The sequence below is a fragment of the Hippopotamus amphibius genome, chromosome 11 (genome assembly GCF_030028045.1).
Source record: "Hippopotamus amphibius kiboko isolate mHipAmp2 chromosome 11, mHipAmp2.hap2, whole genome shotgun sequence".
Lineage (NCBI taxonomy): Eukaryota > Metazoa > Chordata > Mammalia > Artiodactyla > Hippopotamidae > Hippopotamus > Hippopotamus amphibius.
Window position 1 is genome coordinate 51,878,078 of NC_080196.1, and position 20,024 is coordinate 51,898,101.

Below are 20,024 nucleotides of genomic sequence, written 5' to 3' on the forward strand. Positions count from 1 at the left end.
TCATAGGATGGTTTAAATGATGAAATGAAACAGCATATAAAAAATGATTGCAGTGTTGATACACTAAACACATATAATAAATGACTTCCTTTCTACACTGCTTTTAAATGAGCTATATTTATAGTTAGATAAAATTAAAATATGCAGAAACCACTGCAGACAGAGAGCACTCTATTTTGTCTTTCCTTCATGATTTTTCTCAAGTGCTCAACTTAAATGATTACTTAGTTTGCTTCTAAACTTTAAAATGCACTTATCCTTAATCTTCTCTATAATGTAAATATAAAATTTGCTGTTCATTCATACTAATTAACAAATTTGTGCCTATATGTCAACCTTAGATTATACTTAATGATTCAACAGAAATTTACTAAGAGCCTATTATTTGTGCAAACTTGTAATTTATCTTTATCATTCAAGGACTACTTTATGCAGATACCACTGGATAGCTTCTAGCTCAATAAATGCTCCAAAATGCTTAATATTTTCTTTTTTTTTTGTTTTAATAATGAGGATAAATGATGGATTTCATCCAAAATAAAAAATCAAAGTATTCGAGAATGGAAAGAAACAGCTTACTGGCATATTTAAAGGATGCTATCTTTTGCAGCTTTAAATTGTTTCAAGAAAAAAGTAAACAAATAATTAGAAATCTGACAAATTGTGCCAAATGCCAACTTCAAATGTTAGTCATCAGTTTATATGCTTTATGTCTATATTGGATGGCTGCAAGAATCCCAGTATTTTGCTTTATTCAGTATATTGAGATTTGTGAGAATAAAACAACGGATCCAACAAGAATAATTAAGTTCTTCAGGCTGGCTACCACATGCAATACTGTTATAAAACGATTAGAATTATATCCCCCTACATTGAACAAGGAGAGTATTAATTTCAGACTGGCTTAGTTATTTTTCCCTACATGTGCCCATTCTTAATTGACCTTTTTCTAGGCTATATTGTCATGGAAGTCACACAGCTGATTTGCTCAAAGGTAAAATTTTTTTCAATTAACTTGACCACGTCCTTTAAATTACAAGACATGGAAACAGAATCTCAAGCTAATTTAACTGGAGAATTTCAACTTGTCATTCACAATAATTTATATATTATCAGTTTTTTTCTCCATTTCAGAAATGTGGCACAATTCTATTAAAAAAAGAGTGATAACTTTTTTACTCTGAGTTTTAGTAACTATATAATTAATGTTTCACATTACACAAATATTAAGAAAAGGAATCTATCAATAAAGAGTTTTAAAATGAGAATGTGAAAATGGAATTAATTTTAAATTGCATAATGCAAAACTAAGAGTATGCTTTTTCTACATACCACATCTAAAATTGCAAAGTAAGCATGACACACTGAGAATAGTAATAAGTTGGAATTCTTACTCTGGAAAGAAACAAACTAAAGGTTTTTCCCACTCTAATTTTCTTTTCAATTTCTTTGGAGCGGGTCCTTTCCTCTTTCGTCCTGAGAGGAAAGCCTGGACAGCCTGTCTTTGTATATGATGAGATGAGAAAGACAAGGAAGTAAATTAGTTTCATGAAAGACTTCCAAAAATGTCATCCTCCACCTTTCATTTAGGGCCTTCACAGCTTCATCATGATCTTTCTGGCAGGGCTGATTCCTATTTCCACTGTGGAATCTTCTCCAGTACATTCTGCGCTGAAGCTTCCTGGGTTCCACTTCATTTCATGACAGGTTCATACCTAGTTTCTCTCAGAATATTTGTTGAAATCTTTTGTCCTCTGATGACTCCCCAACTCTACTTTTCTGTTATGTGTACATATTTTTTACTCTCTTTAACTCCAATTTAATGAAAGGGAAAGATATAAATAAATTAGCCTGTAATCTCAAACAGAACTCAACAACTTACTTTTTTCTTAGTACATTATGAACATTTCCCCATATCATTAAATGTCTATACTATTTAAGCATAGGCATGATTTTAGTTTTGAAGCTAAAATTATATTCTTTATTTACTCTTCAATTATGAATTTAGACAACTCTAATGAAATTCAAAGTTAAGATCACAGTCCAATATTGGAGTCACTAGATAATGATTTTTTAACATCTTACTAGTGACTGATTTAGAGACCTTTAGTTACCTATTTTTTCTTTTGTTGCCTGTGCTTTTGGTGTCACATTCAAGAAATTGCCATCTCTAATGTCATGAAGCTCTCCCCCTATTTTTCTTCTAAGAGTGCTGAAGTTTTAGCTGTTACATTCAGGTCTTTGGTCCATTTTGATTTAATTTTTATGGTGTGAGGTAAGGGTCCAACTTCATTATTTTGCATATGGATATTAGGCTTTTCCAACAACCTTTGTTGAAAAGACTGCCCTTTCCCCACTGGATGGTCTTGGCACATCTGTTGAAAATCACATATGTGAGGAATTTTTTGTGCTCTCTATTCTATTAAATTTCTCTATATGTATGTCTTTATACCAGTACCATGTTTTGATTCTGCAGCTTTGTAACATGTTTTGAGGTCAGCAAATAGGAAGCCTCCAGCTTTGTTCTTCTTTTTCAAGATTGTTTTGGCTATTTAAGGTCCCTTGAGATTCCATATTAACTTTAAAACGAATATTTTCCATTTTGGCTTTATTTCTGTTAATAGCCACCATAATGAGTGTGATGTTAATAATTTTATTCCAATCATCTATTTGCTTAGTGTATTTTTTTTTATTCTATCAGTTAGTGAGGGAAGCATGTTAAAATCTTCAGCATTATGGTGTCTCTCCTAGTTCTGTCTAGTTTTGTTTCATATGTTCCAAAGCTGATATCCATTACCTGAAGATACAGGATCCTCTTTTAAATGTGATATTTTAGGACTGGTAAAAAGTAGAGCCATAATTCTAAAATTAATGTTGAAGAATTTTTCTGGAGTTCCCCAATTCTCTGAGAATTTTTAAATTTATAAAAAAAATGTCAGGGCTTCCTAGGTGGTGCAGTGGTCAAGAATCCGTCTGCCAATGCAGAGGACACCGGTTCAATTCCTGCTCCAGGAAGATCCCACATGCCGCGGAGCAACTAAGCCCGTGCGCCAAAAAAATAATAATAATAATAATAATATAAAAAAAGTCAAATGGTAATCTAAGAAAGTAAATATCCTAAAATCATAATCAGGGTTAACTGAATGAAAATTTTATAAAGGAGAAAAGACAGCCAATTTCAGTGTCTGAGCTGGCAGTGTTTATAGAAGCTGATGGTAAAATAGGCTGGGCTGGATTATGAATGGACTTTTAAAACATGCTAAGGAGTCATTGCAGGAGTTTAAGAGCAGAAACCTAGTGGTAAGATTTACATTTTTAGAAGATCATTTAGCTATCTTTATAAAGAATGACCTGGAAGCTTAAAAAAAAAAAAGGAAGAACTAATTAGAGAAAACTATTATAATAGACACACAGGAAACTGTGGTGTAGTAGAGACTATGAAACAGATACAGAAGATTAGCTAAAGGGTAAAATCTACAATATCAGGGGAACGGATTGGCTACAGGATGAGAGGGAGGGGGTTATTAAAGCCAAAAGGGAATGATATAAAATGACTGTCAAGAGAAAATGATTAACAAAATACAAATGAATTTAAAAAACACACATCTTTAAGAATCAATTCATAGACAATTGAAAAATCTACAGTAGGAAACTGTCTTTAATCTTGCAACTATTATAAAATCAACAATTTGACTTTTATATCATGTGAGCTGTGAAACAAGTTTGGAAATTTTCCCTCTTTTGCTACATAATCTACTTTTAAAATCTAGTTTAATTTCTTTCCATAGATCTTACTAAAGTTTAATGTCATTCTTTCATTGTTGTTTATTTGGTAGCATTATAAAAACGTCTTTCCTCTGAAAAGCTGACTTTATCTTCTTGGTTTTTATAGTGTACATGTGAAAGTCACAAAATAGAATTATTTCTTCCTTTTCCCATTTTAAATAAGGGTGAGAAGTTCATTTTCTTCATAGGCACATATAAAAACTGTCATGAAAAAGATTAATGGGAGGGAATTTCTTGCCATGTTAAATTTCACATAGGTCTTGTCTATTTAACTGGTTTTCCTGTGATAGACTTTACTTCTTTATATGTTAAAAAGCTATTTTGCCTGTTTCATCTCAGTGCCTAAAACAATGACACATGATATTCTGAATAAATCTTTGTTAAGTATTGAATAAACTAATGAATTCATATCTCAAATAGTAAGAGTGTAAGTATCACGCCTCAGGAGAAGGGCTGCTTTTACTTCATTTAATAAGAAGTACAGAATTTCCCTTACTGGATCTTTTCCTTCTCTGTACAATCTACCAACCCCATCCTGGGGTTTCTGCTGCTATTCTTCTGTTAGCTTTACCATATTTCTTCTCCCTATTCCTTATATCAAAGGCTTTCTAAGACTATTAAATTTTTTTTCTTCACCTACATATGTTTCCAAAAGAAAGTCACTGCACCTGGTATCTATGCATACAATTATGATATTCATATTTATTTTTTTAAAAATGAAAGCTGTCAGAAGCTAATTCCTACTGACTGCAAAGCATTTCAAGTCAAAAAGCTATTATGAAGCACAGATTGTATGTCCAGGACAGGCTAGCTGCTAGAGACAGTAGGATATGCAGGTGTAAATGCTGTAGTAATTTGATATCTACTATCAACCCATCCATTTGAAAAGCACATAAACAAGATCTCCTTCCACAGTTAAGAAATTGATATTATTCCTTCTCTCCCTGAATTCATATTTTTATCTCACTTCCCCCACATAAGCTTATCCCAACATATTTTAGTGCTTGAAAATACTTTAAGTTGGTCATCATATTTCTCTACACAAGAGTGTATTTTAAAACTCCTGAGAACATAAATTTTAAAAATTGTTATCAGTATTGTGTTATCATTAATTTACTAGAGCACTACCAATCAAATGAGAAACTCAGTACAAATTATGATCGTTATAAAATATCATAAGTCAGCTTTTATTGGAAATGTATCTCATATAGAAATGGATAGGCCCTCCTCCCGCTATTTAGGTTATGTATCCAGAATGAATATTATTTGTTGCTAGAAAGAAACAGGGTTCAAGCTGATCCTATTCTTATACTTTGTATTCTTCCATTCCAAATATTTGGAAGCAGAAGGATCTCTGGCTATATTAATAATCACTCTTCTGAACTACAAAGCTATGTACCAAAAATCACATAGGGGTATGTCATAAAATTATTTTTAATGATCAGCTGACAACTCAATTGAGTCGTTCTGCAACATTTTCAAAAGCCATTGAAATTACCACTCTTGTGAAACAACTGGCTACCCAGTTATTAGAGTCATTTACTTTCTAAACAAGACTTAGGTCAGATTAAAGGTATTGCTTCAATTGTAGAGTGGGAGAGGGACAATTAGCAAAGAGGAGAGTGGAAAGGTGTCTGGTTCAGGCATACTCTGAGGCAGATCAATTTTAGGGAAGAAACATACAAGTTAACAGCCTGAAAATTAATACCCTTAAACTATCATTTACATAACTCCCTGGAAAGCCTTCATGTATTTTCCAAGGTTAAGGGTTAGGGATACATGAGCCCCAATTTGAAGACTGCTGCTTCAGGCATACTCACAGATTCAGATATACACTGTGTAACAGATGTCATGAACTTTGATTCTGCAGTTCACAACCTTCTGTGTGTGTGTGTGTATGTGTTTTTGGCAGGGGATGGGGGGTCAGGGTATTTCAACTTAAAGGTTTTGACATCTTAATTCTCTTCTGCTGACACTGAAAAGCCACACACATACAGTACTCACAGAACACAGGGCAGAGACACAGAAAACATGATTCTTACAATGGTATGATTTTAATCAAATTAAATTAATATAAAATTTACATCACCAACACAAAATCCGCTTTACAAATTTTCCTCAAAAGGTACATTCTCGGGACTTCCCTGGTGGTGCAGTGGTTAAGAATCCGCCTGCCAATGCAGGGGACACCGGTTCAAAGCCCTAGTCTAGGAAGATCCCACATGCAATGGAGCAACTAAGCCCGTGCGCCACAACTACTGAGCCTGAGCTTTAGAGCCTGCGAGCAACAACTACTGAGCCTGAGTGCTGCAACTACTGAAGCCTGCATGCCTAGAGCCTGTGCTCTGCAACAAGAGAAGCCACCACAATAAGAAGTCTGCACACCACAACGAAGAGTAGCCCCTGCTCATCACAACTAGAGGAAGCCCGTGTGCAGCAACAAAGTCCCAACACAACCAAAAAATAATTTTTTTTAAAAAAGTGCATTCTCTTTCCTCTAATAGTATATATTCGTCACAGCTTAGAAATATGTAGCTGTCATTAAAAAAACAAAACAGCACTTTTTTTCATGTTTTAACATACTGCCTAACTAAACAAAAATAAGATGTGAAGCAGCTCTAAAGATGTATGATTGCCTAAAAGTGAAAGAAGGAGGCTGAGCCACAGTCAGGAGTTGTGTCAGGGCCCATATTCTTTGTTCAGATATTGCTTTGAAATCCAACCTACCCCAGGTAAAAAGGGAACCTCGCTGAAGCCAGTCTTTGCTCTATCCTTTAGGAGCAGCTCCTGGGGAAAACATCAGGATCTTGGTGAGAGGATGGGAGGAGGTGGGAAAAGGTAAGGGGAGAATCTCTTGTTGTGAGAAAACATTCAGAAGTCTTTCTGAAACCTTGAAAATGTTACTAAAAGTAATTAAAGTATGTGGGCCGAGCAACTGGATGCCGGATGTCCTGCTTGAGCAGCGAGGAACTAAGGGTGCTGGGCGTGGAGACCATGGGGGCATAGGCTACCATGAAAATAGAAAATTGACCCTCTCTGGGGGCGCAGCCCCTTTCTCACTTGCACACCTCATATCACCCTATTTGGCCCCAGAGGATGGCTGGTTAGCCAGAGACAGGTAAGATTCCTCAGGGGAGGAACAACCTAAGACAGGCACAGTCCGCAGAGGGGCCAACAGGGGTGGGGCACAGACCCTTAATTGTTCTGAGAGAGGTCTCCAGCCCCCAGGACTGCTTTGCTCTCCATGCCCAGCTCAAATCCATGCCCAGCTCAAATCCACACCCAACTCAAATCAGGACCTAGGAGGCAAACAAAGATCACTGCCCCCAGTCATGTGAGGCCTTTGTTTACTTCAAAGATAACCTTGGTTGTGGGACTAAACTGGGAGTGTTAGACCCTTAGGCTATGCCAAGAACTCAATAAAAGCAAAGTGGGATCAATCAGCGATGCTCTTGATCCTAGAGGTCTTGAGTCCCCTGGTCCCATCTTTCTCTTAAATCTGTGTCTGTGTTTTCTTTAAGCTTGCGGCACCCGGTCACTCGCCTAGAGCTGGTCTCAGCATCTTGTGATATCTATTTTTTTGTTTACCACAACCTATAAACAGGACCTTTTAAAAAGTGTCTTGTGTCAAGAGTGTTGAACTCAGTCTAAGACGGCCATTTTGTAACAAGTATATGTTTATAAAGACCTGAATCGTTTTGAAAACTTCAGGCTGCATTTGTAGTTGTAGATGATGTAATAACGGTTAAATAAAAAAAAAAAAATTGTCCCATACCTGGCCGGTACAGATGTTTTTTGGATGACTGTAATTCACAACTACCTCCTGGGGTGAAATGAACATTCCTGAAAAAACACCTAAGCAACCTGCCAATAAATTTTAATGGAATTAAGACTTGGTCTGGGAAACCATTCACTCACCTAAGCAGTTGACTATCAGTTAAGAGTCTAAAGACTCCCAAATTCTTTTTTTCTGTTATCTACTTTAATGATAATTATCTAACCATTTTCTTTTCCCATAAAATGTCCCTAGCAAGACTGTATCTTTTATTTGACTTAGTGGAGGTCTTTTTCCCTGCAGCAAGATTGTAATAAAACTTCAACTTATGCTTATAACTAAAGTGTGGTAAGTTTTCTTTAATAATTTACTTGCTAAAGTTAATTAAAGTGGATGTATTAGTGGATAGAAAGTGACCATTTCCAGCTTAATTTAACGAATATCCGGATCATATTTTGTCATAACCTACGGCCCCTACTCCCTTGCCAAAAAAAAAATTAGGATGTTCTACTTGACTAAATTGATAGGCCTATGCATTCTGAACAAGCAAAAAGTACTGATAATAAGACCCACTTTTTTTCATAACTATAATAGCGAGGTGTGTATTTCAAAACAAAAATAGACTAATCAGATAAAGTAAAATACTGCACTAAGTCATCTTATTCACTCAGGGAGGAAAGACAAAAATGAATTTCCCTTCTTTTTCAACGATCTCAAATCATTCTAAATTGTGAATAAAGATTCAACATTTCTAGATCTACAAATTAGAAACCAGATTATCACTTATTTTTAATGATTTTTGGGGTGTCTCAACCGATTTTGTTAACATTCTTCAAAAACTACTAGTCAAAACACACCTTTTGGTGGTTTGCTTTTATTTTGTAACACGCATTACCAAGCCAATCGAAAAGGCATTGATTCTTGTAGAAAATATTAAAAACACTGAGCTTATGTTCCAGCCCGATAAAGTAAATGAATCTTTCTAAATAATTACAATATAGATTTTAAAATATTTTTAAAATGTCAACTTTAAGTTGTGCTCCTTGTTCATAATAGCTATGAATTTTCGCTTAAATCTAAAGCAAAAAAGAGACGCTTAACAACATTAGAAACATATTTTAAAGTAAACCCTAGAGCCGAATCCATTCTTTGATGAGCTGACTGTTGCGCTGATGAATTAAAACGCGATGCAAAAACATCTTCCAACAGAACACCGACTCCAACGATATTTAAGCCCTTAGCTGACAAAGCACCACGAAAGGGCTGGCGAGGAGCATCTTTGTTGCTAACTGGGAGTAAGAATAAATGCCCTACAATTACCGTTATCTCGTTTATTCGTTTAACCAGTAATAGACCTACTGCTGGACGGGTTCCCTCTGGCTGCAACTCCCAAGGAAGGCCGCCAACTCAACTACCCACAGCTCAGGCCTGTCAGACATGGAGCAGCCGCGGGCACCCTCCGGAGTCAACAGCTTCCACACTGCTAACAAGAGCTCTGTGCCGAATAACCAGGCGAGCCAGAACAACGCGCGGAAACCAGCTGGGATGGTAACGGCTCCCCCGCAGGCGCGTATCCTCAAAGGTCCCCAACTCCCGGCCTCGGCGAGGCGAGGGCTGCAAACTCGCAAGAGCGCCCCCAAGCGGAGCCAACACGCGCTAAAACGCTCGGAACCCCCACCGAGCGGACGCTGAGGAAAAAGACAGCGCTGAAGCAGGCCACCGGCCCAACCGCCGCAACTCCGGGTAATTTCTTACCCCACTGCGCCTCCACCTCCGCCTCCGCCTCCCGCGACGCCGTGGCCCCGCCCGTCCCGCCGCGGGGCCTCACGGGACACGTAGTATGCCGCGTCCCCACCCACCCTCTGAACAGGCTCACGGAAAGCGTAGCACGCCGCGGTCCCGCCCATCCCGCCGCGGAGGCTCACGGGACACGTAGTACGCCACGCCTTCCTACGCCCACCCCACTTCCCCCCTCCCCCGCCCCAGCACCGGCTTGGAGAACGCGCTCCCAGCGCCCTCGGGCCTGACTTCCGGTTTGCTCGCGCGACTGAGACGTCGAACCGCGGGCCCAAGGAGGCGTCGTTTCTGCCCGTGCGCCGCTGGCCCTCCCACCCAGCCCCTCGCGGCGCTCCCCCGGCGCGTTGCGGCCCTTGCGGGCGGCGACGAGGCCGGGTGACCGGCCTTCTCCGGCGGCGGCTCGGCCCTCCTTCCAGGGCCTCCGGGGCCGCAGCTGACCGGCCAGCCGGGCCGGCCCTGACGCCGCCGAGGCGGGGGAAATGGGCGTCTCTCCGCGGCGTTCCCGCAGCGGCTGCCTTCGCCGGCGAAGCGGCGCTGTCTTCGAGGAAACCGGAAGCCCGCGGTGACCCCTGGCGACCCGGTTTGTTTTCGCTCCGTTTCCAAACACTGGGGAATCGAAACTCGGCGGCCCTGGCGGCAGCCCCGCGGAGCCTGTGTTCGGGGTGAGTGACCCGCTTTGGCTGCGCCGGGGGCGCGGGCAGTGCCGGGACCACCCTTCGCCGCCGTCCTCGGTGAGGAGAGACGCGTCATTTCTCCAGCCTTGGACCGGGCAGCGGCCCGACTGCGTGGCCTCGCGCGAGCCAGGCCGGCCCCGCTTGGTCCGGCTTCTCCCTAGTGCTTGTTTTCTTCCCGTGATACCAAGCTGGGATGCCCCCAGTTTTATATCATTCATTGAGACTGCATTTAAATGGGAAACCAAAGAGAGATGTGTGGCTAGGATGGTTCTAACTAGGACGATGTACAGCGACCCTGTACACTAACGAGGGCTAACTGTAATGTTAGCTTTATACAGAATGGTTTTCCACCATTTGTGGAGTGGCTAACATGCCAGGTAGGCTGAGTCGCTCATTCCTACAGACAAGGAACTCAGATACTCGGAAGTGAGAGAAAATACAGAAACTGTAATACAGGTGAAAACAGATTGCTCCAGGATGTGTTAGAGATATGCTGAGATGACCAAAGACAGAGATTTACTAGCATTGAAATTGATTCTTGCCTCTTAAACATAGAAGACGCTTGCTTTTTTACTTTTAGAGTTTTAAATTTGATTGAACAAAATCTCAAGGCATGGTTTACGTTACAGGTCTCTAAACTTGCCGTGTCTAATTTACCAACCTGTTGTGATCACTCATTATGTAGTCTGTAAGTTAGGAGAGGTACATCCAAAACAGGGTTGTTGAATTTTAATGGGATGTTGTTTGTAAAATGGGAAGTTGTACACAAATGTAAGGTTTTAATATTAAAGAGACGTTGTAGTGAAATGGGAAGTGCACTGGATTAAGTCAGAACATTAACTCAGAATCTGAGTGCTGAAGTTTCCACTTACTTGATACTGGATAAGAAACCAAATCTCTTCTTCATTTTCCCTATCTCTAAACTGGGAATAATGCTTCCCTTCCAAGACACCAAAGCATAGATTCCAAGAGTTTGCAGCTATAGGAAAAAACTAGACATTTTTTTTTTTTCCGTTACTGGCTCCCACTGTTTTAATTGCGCCATCTGTGATATAAGGAAATTCTTGCTCACTTCGTAGGTCTTATGTAGATTTAATGAATTGTTTTGGAGAACAGATGATCTAATTCCCCTAAAAGTCAAAGCGTACTGCCTGACATGCCAACAGATATTGTTGTCATGATTATTAAAATGATGTGATGAAGAACTTCATAATCCTTGAAGTAATGAAATCAGTGTAAATTTTTTTCCTTTCTTTTGGTACTTATGGATTAAAATACAGTGTTATATCACTATTAGAGAATAGTTAAAGCTAATATTAGTAACATTTAGTGTGTAAAGATGCCCAGTTGCGTTCAGGTGTATTACTTATGAAAGGAATGAAAAGAAGTAGACTGCTCTTCATACCTATGCTAAGCCAGAAAGAGTCTTATGACTCCTTGGCCATACAAACTGATTTCTGGACTAAGGCAGTTAGTGAGATAACTCAGTGAGGGTTATAAAAATGAAAATGGGGTTTTTCATACTGTGTATCTGATGCTGAATTATAGGGCATTTGAGTGCTGAGGTGCATAGATTGAGTAACAGTATCTTGAAAAAAGGCACTTGATGATCCCTTTTTTAAACTAGTTAGACCATTCCTGCCCTTAATTATTTTGTTAAAAATAGGGAAAGAAAAGTAAGTGTTGTTTTCCCTCTGTAAGACTTAATCCTTATTCCATAGTATCTTGACTGATCTGAAGTTGGTACAGGGGTAGTCTGGCTTTTGAGGGGTAGAAAGATGATGAAAATTCTACATAAGATTCAGTTCAGGAGGCAGTGTAAAGTCAAGGGAAGAGCCTATTATTTTTTTTTGGGGGGGGGGTACACCAGGTTCAATCATCTGTTTTTATACACATATTCCCGAATTCCCTCCCTTCCTTGACTCCCCCCACCTCGAGTCCCCCCCACCCTCCCTGCCCCAGTCCTCTAAGGCATCTTCCATCCTCGAGTTGGGCTCCCTTTGTTATACAACTACTTCCCACTGACTATTTTACAGTTGGTAGTATATATATGTCTGTGCTACTCTCTCGCTTCCTCTCAGTTTCCCCTTCACCCCCCGCCCCCTCCCATACCTCGAGTTCTCCAGTCCATTCTCTGTATCTGCATCCTTGTTCTTGTCACTGAGTTCATCAGCACCATTTTTAGATTCCGTATATGTGAGTTAGCATACAATATTTGTCCTTCTCTTTCTGACTTACTTCACTATGTATGACAGATTGTAGTTCTATCCACCTCATTACATATAGCTCCATCTCATCCCTTTTTATAGCTGAGTAATATTCCATTGTATATATATGCCACATCTTCTTTATCCATTCATTTGTTGATGGGCATTTCGGTTGCAGGAAGAGCCTATTAAATAGGCCTTGATTCAGACCCTAGCTCTGTCACATACTGTCAGTGTGATTGTAGACATTTTTACCTCATTTCTTTGAGCCTCTGCTTGTCTGTGGTGATTTTACCTTTCTAGTCAAGTTTGGTGTTAACTTGGCATAATATATTTACTATATCTTTTACTCAGTTCCTGGTAAAACTGAATTCCCTTCTATTTGTTTAGGTTGCCATACTGTATTAGCATTAAAACTTTGCCTTCACAATTTAGGAAGGCAGCATCTCAGCAATGTAGTTCAACACTGGCATTTTATTAGTGGGAAAACTTAGATCCAGAGAGGTAAACTAATCAGTAATCAAGGTGGCAGATCTTAGACTAGAGTCTGGGTTTCTGAATCTTGGGCCTGTATTCTTTCTACCACTAAGTTCTGCCTTGTCTAGACTCTTATTGGGAAAATAAGAATCCATTTTGTGTTGCCTCTCAGAATGTGGTATTAAGAGCATAAATTTGGAAAATGGCTTATCTGGGTTCACATCCCGTGCTGCTGATTCTTTATGTAGTTATAGGTAAGGTATTTGATTTTTCTGAGACTTTGTTTATAAATTGGGATAATAGTACTTACCTGAGAAATAATAAAATGCATGCTGTCCAGAAGAAATCTTCCTCTACCCTAATATTATTGAAGCTAACCTGAGGATTATAATCCAAGAGACAGCCTTTCGGAAAGCTCTCAGGACTGTTTCACCCCTTAGAAGTCAAAGCATAGTTATGTAAGTTTTTGAGACAAAGGATTATATGTAAAATGACGTGTTATTGATGGTTTACACAATCCAGATCTAAATGTACAAAGTGAGTAGTGGGTCATTGTGGCCTCTTACAAGATTAAGAAAGGAGTTATCTCCTAAGGAGGTCTGGTTAATGCAGATGCACAACACACACTAAAGGGAAGGAAGGAGGCCCCAAAGGGTAGAGAAAAATTTTATGTTTAAGTTTTTCTTGTCATAAAATATGAATTTTTTCTCATCAATTCCCCCCTTTTGGTCACTGATCTTTTGATAGCTTTAGGTGATCAAATATTTGCCAGGATGGTTGCTTACCTGCCCTGGGTCCATCATGTCCTTTGGTGTTGGGTCTTAATAGTTCATTTTAGGGAGTTGTACTAGTGAGATGTTTGGCAAAGACTAATGGTCAATTCCAGTTGTCCAATAGAACTTATGCCTATTCTACCTTGCAGGTGCATTGTGTGTGTTCATTAATTTATAGAGAGCTGTATATGTGATCAAAATTGACACTGGGAGTAACAGTGTCAGTAGTAAGTGCTTAAGCCAAGATCCTCCTAAACCAAACCATTTTCCTAGTATTTTTTCTAAACTGGGAAGAGGAGGATTCAGAGTGGAAATTTGACTCTTTATATGTGTTATGAATTAACAGATACCTCAGCCAAATGGTCATACTATTGGAAAACTGAAGGAAACCCAGCACACTAGCATTAAAGGCAAATTGGAAGGGGCTGTTTCCATGGCTACCCATAGGTGACCTTGGGCCTAAGTGAAACCAGTTACACATCTTTCTAACCATCCAGGAGAGAGCCAAGGCCATAAACTTGTTCCATAGGTCCATTAGGTCCCATTTAGAGCTGCCCAGTATTTAACATCTAGCGAAAAGGAGTATTTATGGCCAGATTCAGAACAGATGTCATTAGTTGCCCAGGTAAGAGGGTCCCACTTAAAATTATAACCATATCCATCAGTTCAATCTGTCTCCTGTGACTAATCCTTGATCTTAATCATCTATTAACAGCTTTATGAGGCTATCAGGTTTTCCATTAGAATTCTTTAATTTCTTACCCAGTTCAGTGGTATGATTTGAAAGTTATCAGAAACCTGTACTTGTCTTTTCTGTGAATCATTTTGAAGATAGAGCATTTTTGCAAAAGCATCAGAATAAACAATAACTGTCTGTAAAAATTAATTTGCTTAATTAAATTCAGTCTAATCTTAGTAAATCCTGACCTTACATAAAACTCTTTTCTTGATTTCCTTTCCCATAAACCTCTATAACCTCCTTTTTACTTTCAGATTTTGTCCTTTTTTCTTTAACCTATTTAGGACAAAATTACTTTCTCTTCCTTTTACTAAATGGATTTCCATTCCTCATACCTTCTTTTTCTTTGCGCACAAAAAATGTCTTTCTTATCAATTTTTAGTAGTTTTAGTTACATATTCTAATTAGAATTCTCAACTCTTAAAAACCTTAGTTAGAAGTAAGCAATTATAAACTTTCATATTACCATTCTGTAGATCAACAAACTTAAAAATACTATTTTTAATTTCTTAAAACAGATACTAACTTGTAGAAAATGTCTCAGTGAGACACCAGACATATTTTTGAATAGTCCTAAGTATCTTTAGTTTCTCTGCAAAAGAAGTGTATGTTCAATAATTAATATTCCAGTATCTTATTTAGAAATGATCTGGGTATTCAGTGAATTCCTGTCATGTAACTTAATTTAGCAGTTTCAAGTCAGCAAAAACCTGGAGAACTATTTTTAAGTAAACATTCCTTTAATTATTCCTGAAGAGTTCATCTAGAAACTCTCATTTACATTTAATTTTGTCACATCAAGTTAAGCTTCTTGCTGACAAACTTTTTGTAAGAGGAATAATACAAGATCTTATTTGTAGTAAACTTAGGTACAATAAAGTTATTATATTTAATGTTTGTGACTCTAAAGAGATGTCTGTATTAACTAAACCAACAAACAAACTTGTTTTCAGTCATTAAAATTAATTCTAGATCATGTGATTCTGAAATTCACTTGGGTTAGTTTTTATGTTTGAATTTTTATATAAGTGCTTCAGCTCTTTAAGCCAATTAATAGAGCCCTTTGAGAAGTTAATTTTGGCAAATCACACATCTGCAATATATAGATATGCACAGACACAGACACCCTGTAGTTTATATTCCAAAATTTCAACCATGAAACAGGTACAGTAATAAAAAATCCATCAGTTATTAAAGAGGTTGGATTCAAATTGGGTTTGTGGCAGATGGAACAAATCAAGATCACCTATTTAGATGGCTACACCCATTTTACTAATACTTAAAGAGGAGACACTTGAATTTGTGCTTGTCTTTAACAGTCAGGTTTCAAATTTTTCCTTCTCCCTGGGTTTAAGAAATTGTTTACCTATGGCCCTCTGATCTGAAGAGGCTCACCTACAGCCTCAGGTGATTCCATTTCTAAAGGTAACCATTTAATAGTGTCTTCAGAGTGGAAAGTAGTTCGAACAGAGGATTACTAGAATGAGTACTCAGAGGAGGATAGAGGGGAGCAGTAAGTCAGTCTTTGTTGTTGTTATTGGCCGCACTGCACAGCATGCAGGATCTTAGTTTGTGACCAGGGATCATCAGTCTTAAAGAATTTTTTTTGTTTATTTTAGGTACCTTTTATAGCATTAATATTTGGTTAACCTTCTACAACAAATCTTTCAGTGAGGCTGTTTTGGAACTTTGAAGCCTTTTCGGGCTTCTGCATACCAATTAAAATAGATAAAATAGTTTAAGATGAGAGCTCTCTAAAATTTTAACAATTTACAAGTCTTTCTATTTCAAAGGAACCAAGGAGCCCTACAAATATTTTCTCTTGTTAATCTAATTTTAGAAAGGAGAAAAACTCTTACTGCTCTTGTTTCCAGTGGACCCTGCAGGCAGGGTTCCAGGAGACTGACTGACAGGGTAAGAACTTACTTTCTGCTGCCTTTCTCTGTGCATGCAAAAATCAATTTTGGAATGCCAGAGAAGAGCCCCATCTTGGCTGTTTCAGGGCAGGATAGCCTTTAATTCTCAAGTAAAAGTGCTTGCAAGCATACATAAATCCAGCTGGCATCCCCATAGGTGGCAGTCTGTCCAGGAGCTGTTTGGCCTCTAAGGCACAGTTTCCCATTATCAATTTGGTAGTCTAATTGAGACCTGAGATGCTCTGAACGACTTTCTGAGAATAGTATGGTGGATGGGATGTGTGCTGCTTCTGAGTCTTCGCTCCCAAAAGAGTGACCCTTGGCTTAGTTCTACTCTTCTATGTGTCTCAGTTTCTCCCTCCCCCAGTAAAGCCTCTGAGAGTGCTCAGAGTAGAACTGAGCCAGGACCTTGTAGGGCTCCTGGGCATGGAAGTCTTTCTGTTCCCTCCTCCCTTTTTTTTAATTAACTTATTTATTTTGGCTGCACTGTGTCTTCTTTGCTGCACATGGACTACTCTTGTTGCAGTGCGCAGGCTTCTCATTGCAGTGGCTTCTCTTGTTGTGGAGCACAGGCTCTAGGTGCGTGGGCTTCAGTAGTTGTGGCTCGTGGGCTCTAGAGCACAGGCTCAGTGGTTGTGGCGCACAGGCTTAGTTGTTCTGCAGCATGTGGGATCTTCCTGGGCCAGAGATCGAACCCATGTCCCCTGCATTGGCAGATGGATTCTCAACCACTGCACCACCAGGGAAGTCCCTGTCCCCCCTTTCTTAATTCCAGCCACCATGACTTTCCCTCAGTTCCAATGTGAGAAGGGAGGGATGCGAAGACCAGGGAGGAACAGGCAGGAAACAGTAGTGCAGCCTTGGGGCAGAGTCCTGGTTCCCTGTCAAGGGATACACATAACAATGTCTTTAAGCTCTTTAAGAAGTTCTGTTCTTAGTACCAGGGAAAGATCACCTCAGGCTACATTAAAGGAACCAGAGAAGCTCATTAAGAAGATTACCTGAAGCCAGATTAGGAGTGCAGGCCCTGCACACACCCTAATCTTATCAGCAACTGCACCCTTGAACCATTGCTATAAAACTCCTAATCAAATCCTCCTGGGTCAGGACACACAGTTTTTTGGAGCAGGAACCTGTTTCCTGGCAGAGCGATAAAGCTATTCTCTTCTGCTTCACCCAAAACACTGTTTCCAAGATTCGATTCGGCACTGGTGCACAGAGGCAGGGTTTTCAGCATCAAGAGCACAAGATGATCAGTGTTTCTGGCCTGCACCCCTGGAAGAGCAGAATTTACTTAATGGTTGGAGTGGGTTCCCCTGTAGGACTGCAACATCACAAAGCTTGATCCTCAGACACTTTCACTAGGTTTTCAGTCCCCTGAGAACACCTTGTGGCTGGAAGGGGCAGGTGTCCCTTGTTCTTCTGACCTGAATTAATTCAGTTTCTCATTTCACTAGCAAAAGTTTTGTTTGGACCATATATTGACTTGTTTTTTAAATTTAAATCTAATGAAAACCCAGCTGCCTATGTTTTCCCTGGGCCTCATGCCCAGCCCAGATCCCCTTAGGTCCCCTGCCTATGAAGTGCACCAGTCACCCTTAAGACTCCAAGTCTTAAGTAAAAACAGCTTGGATAAAATTTTTATGGTCATCACTTAAAAGTAATGAGATCTGGATATCAGGAGAATTCACCAGAACAGCTGAGCTGGTGGGGCTCATTGAGCCCATGCTGGTACTGAGCGCTGGTTCACGGTAGACTCCAGGTGTCCTCTGGTGGTAAGACATGCATGTCAGCAAAAAGGGGAATCAGTAGTCTATCTAAGAAAAAAATGGAAAATACTATTTGAGTCAACCTGATGATTGTACTGGGAGATGGTCTTTCAGAATGCTCTGAGGACTGCTCCACCTATTAGAGGTCAAAGTGCAGTTACATGTTTTTGAGACAAAGGGTTATACTTTAAATGACATATTATTGACCATTTATATAATCCAGGTCTGTCAGAACAAAGTACATAATGGGTCATGGGTCATTGTGGCCCCTTACAAGATTAAGAAGGGAGTTATCTCTGAAGGGGTCTGGTTAATGCGAACGCGCAGCACACGCTAAAGGGGAGGACGGAGTCCCAAAGGGGCAGAGAAAACTTTTATGTTTAAATTTTTCTTGTCATAAAGTATGAATTTTATCTCATCACCTTCCAGGTTCCTTTCGCTGGTCTAAGAATTAAATTGACAAGAGGTAGGTTAACAGGAGAAAATCAAACAAAAGTTTACATATACATGGGAGAGACCCAGGAGAACTGAGTAACTCACCAAAATGGCCAAAGCACTAGCCTTAAATACTACCATTATCAGCTAAAAACAAAAGAGGATGTTCAGGGTGGGGAGAGTCAGTTATGGGAGGTGCCTAGAATAAGCACTGTAAACAAGGAGAAGGTTATTATAAGAGTTTTAGACATTTGGTCATCCTCCTCTTTCTGGAATAGGGAAGGAGACACCCTTACAAATGGATATTTCCTTTATAAATGTCAATCGTGCCTATGTAATGAGGCCTCCCTAAAAACCCAAAGAGGAGAGAGTTCAGAGAGCTTCTGGGCAGGTGGACCAGAGCATCTCCACAGGCCGCTGTGCTGGCCCCGTATCCCAGGAGGGTAGAGACGCCTCTGTTCTGTGTCTGGCTGTTGATTCATGCCCTTTCACATCCTTTGTAACAAATAGCTAACAAGTGAGTAAGTGGGTTTCTTTGGTTCTCTGAGCTGCTGGAGCAAATTAATCAAACCCAAGAAGGTGTGGGAACCCCTGATTTATAGCCAGTGGATCAGAAGTGTGGGTAACAACCTGGACGTGGTGATCAGCGTCCTGAATTGGAGAGAGTCATTGGAACCTCCAGTTTGCAGCTGGTCCCTCAGAAGTACAGGTGGCAACCTGGGCTTGCCTTTGGCTTCTGAAGTAGTGGGAGGTCTTTTGGGACTGAGCCCTTTACGTGTGGAATCCCAGACCATCTCCAGGTAGACAGTGTCAGAATGGAGTTGAATTGTAGGGCACCCTGCTGGTATCCATAGCATTGCTTATTGATGGTGTGGGAATGCCTTCTCCCCCACACTGGAATTGGGTGAACAGAATACCTTTTAATCATTCTTGGGAATTTCATTGTTCTCAGTAATTGTTAATATCTTTCACCTCAGTCCTTTCTAATTCTCTTTTAATTTGTACTTTTCTTATATAAACTTCTAAAAAGAAATAAAACCTAACTGCCAAATGTATAAAATGTTTGCATGATTACATATAGATATATTTGTCTATAAATAAATATATCTGACCCTCCTTTACTCTTGTGGTGAGATGAAATGATGAATATGAAATTATGTTCTAGAATGAGAACAAAATCTCCACGCAGAAATTGGGTGATGTTTACCAATTGATAGCATAGAACTAACCACTTAGCTCGTTTCCACTACTGTAGTGATCCTTAAATTGGAATGGTCCTTAAATTGGAATAGGACTTAAAGTCACGTGGACTGATTACTGACAGTTCAGTTTGATATTTTTCACCCAACATTCTGACTTGCATAGACCTGCATTGGAGCTTAGGAATTAGTAGTTTTGAAGAGAACCCCAAATGATTCTAAGGCAGTTTTTCATTCTCATTTTGCAAACACTGTTCTAGATCAGCTCCAGTTTCTTAGAACATTCTTGTAAAAGACATTTTTTTGTGTTGAATGTCCCTGTAGGATACATTTATCATTTGATTTTCGTGATTGAGAGAGACCCACTTAATCTTGTCTTGGGATAATATTTTTGACGTTTGTTATATTTTAAAAATTAGTATTATCTATTCCTGCTAGGCTATTTAAAATACTGTCTAATCTTTTGATCATTCTAAT

General features: G+C 39.4%; 2 protein-coding genes across 5 annotated transcripts in view; one reads left to right on the forward strand and one right to left on the reverse strand.

The window, feature by feature from the left end:
• ZCWPW2 (zinc finger CW-type and PWWP domain containing 2) overlaps positions 1-9,383 on the reverse strand; it is a 150,755-nt gene extending 141,372 nt beyond the window's left edge. For both annotated transcript variants that reach the window (XM_057698074.1, XM_057698075.1), the window contains exon 1: positions 9,317-9,383. The gene's annotated coding sequence lies outside the window, so the exon portion shown is untranslated. The remainder of the gene's footprint in view (positions 1-9,316) is intronic.
• Positions 9,384-9,536: 153 nt separating this feature from the next.
• AZI2 (5-azacytidine induced 2) overlaps positions 9,537-20,024 on the forward strand; it is a 30,882-nt gene continuing 20,394 nt past the window's right edge. Inside the window, exon 1 of one of the 3 annotated variants that reach the window (XR_009048065.1) lies at positions 9,537-10,020. The gene's annotated coding sequence lies outside the window, so the exon portion shown is untranslated. Of the gene's footprint in view, positions 10,090-20,024 lie in introns of all 3 variants that reach the window. The other 2 variants (XM_057699708.1, XM_057699707.1) reach the window with 2 other exon arrangements.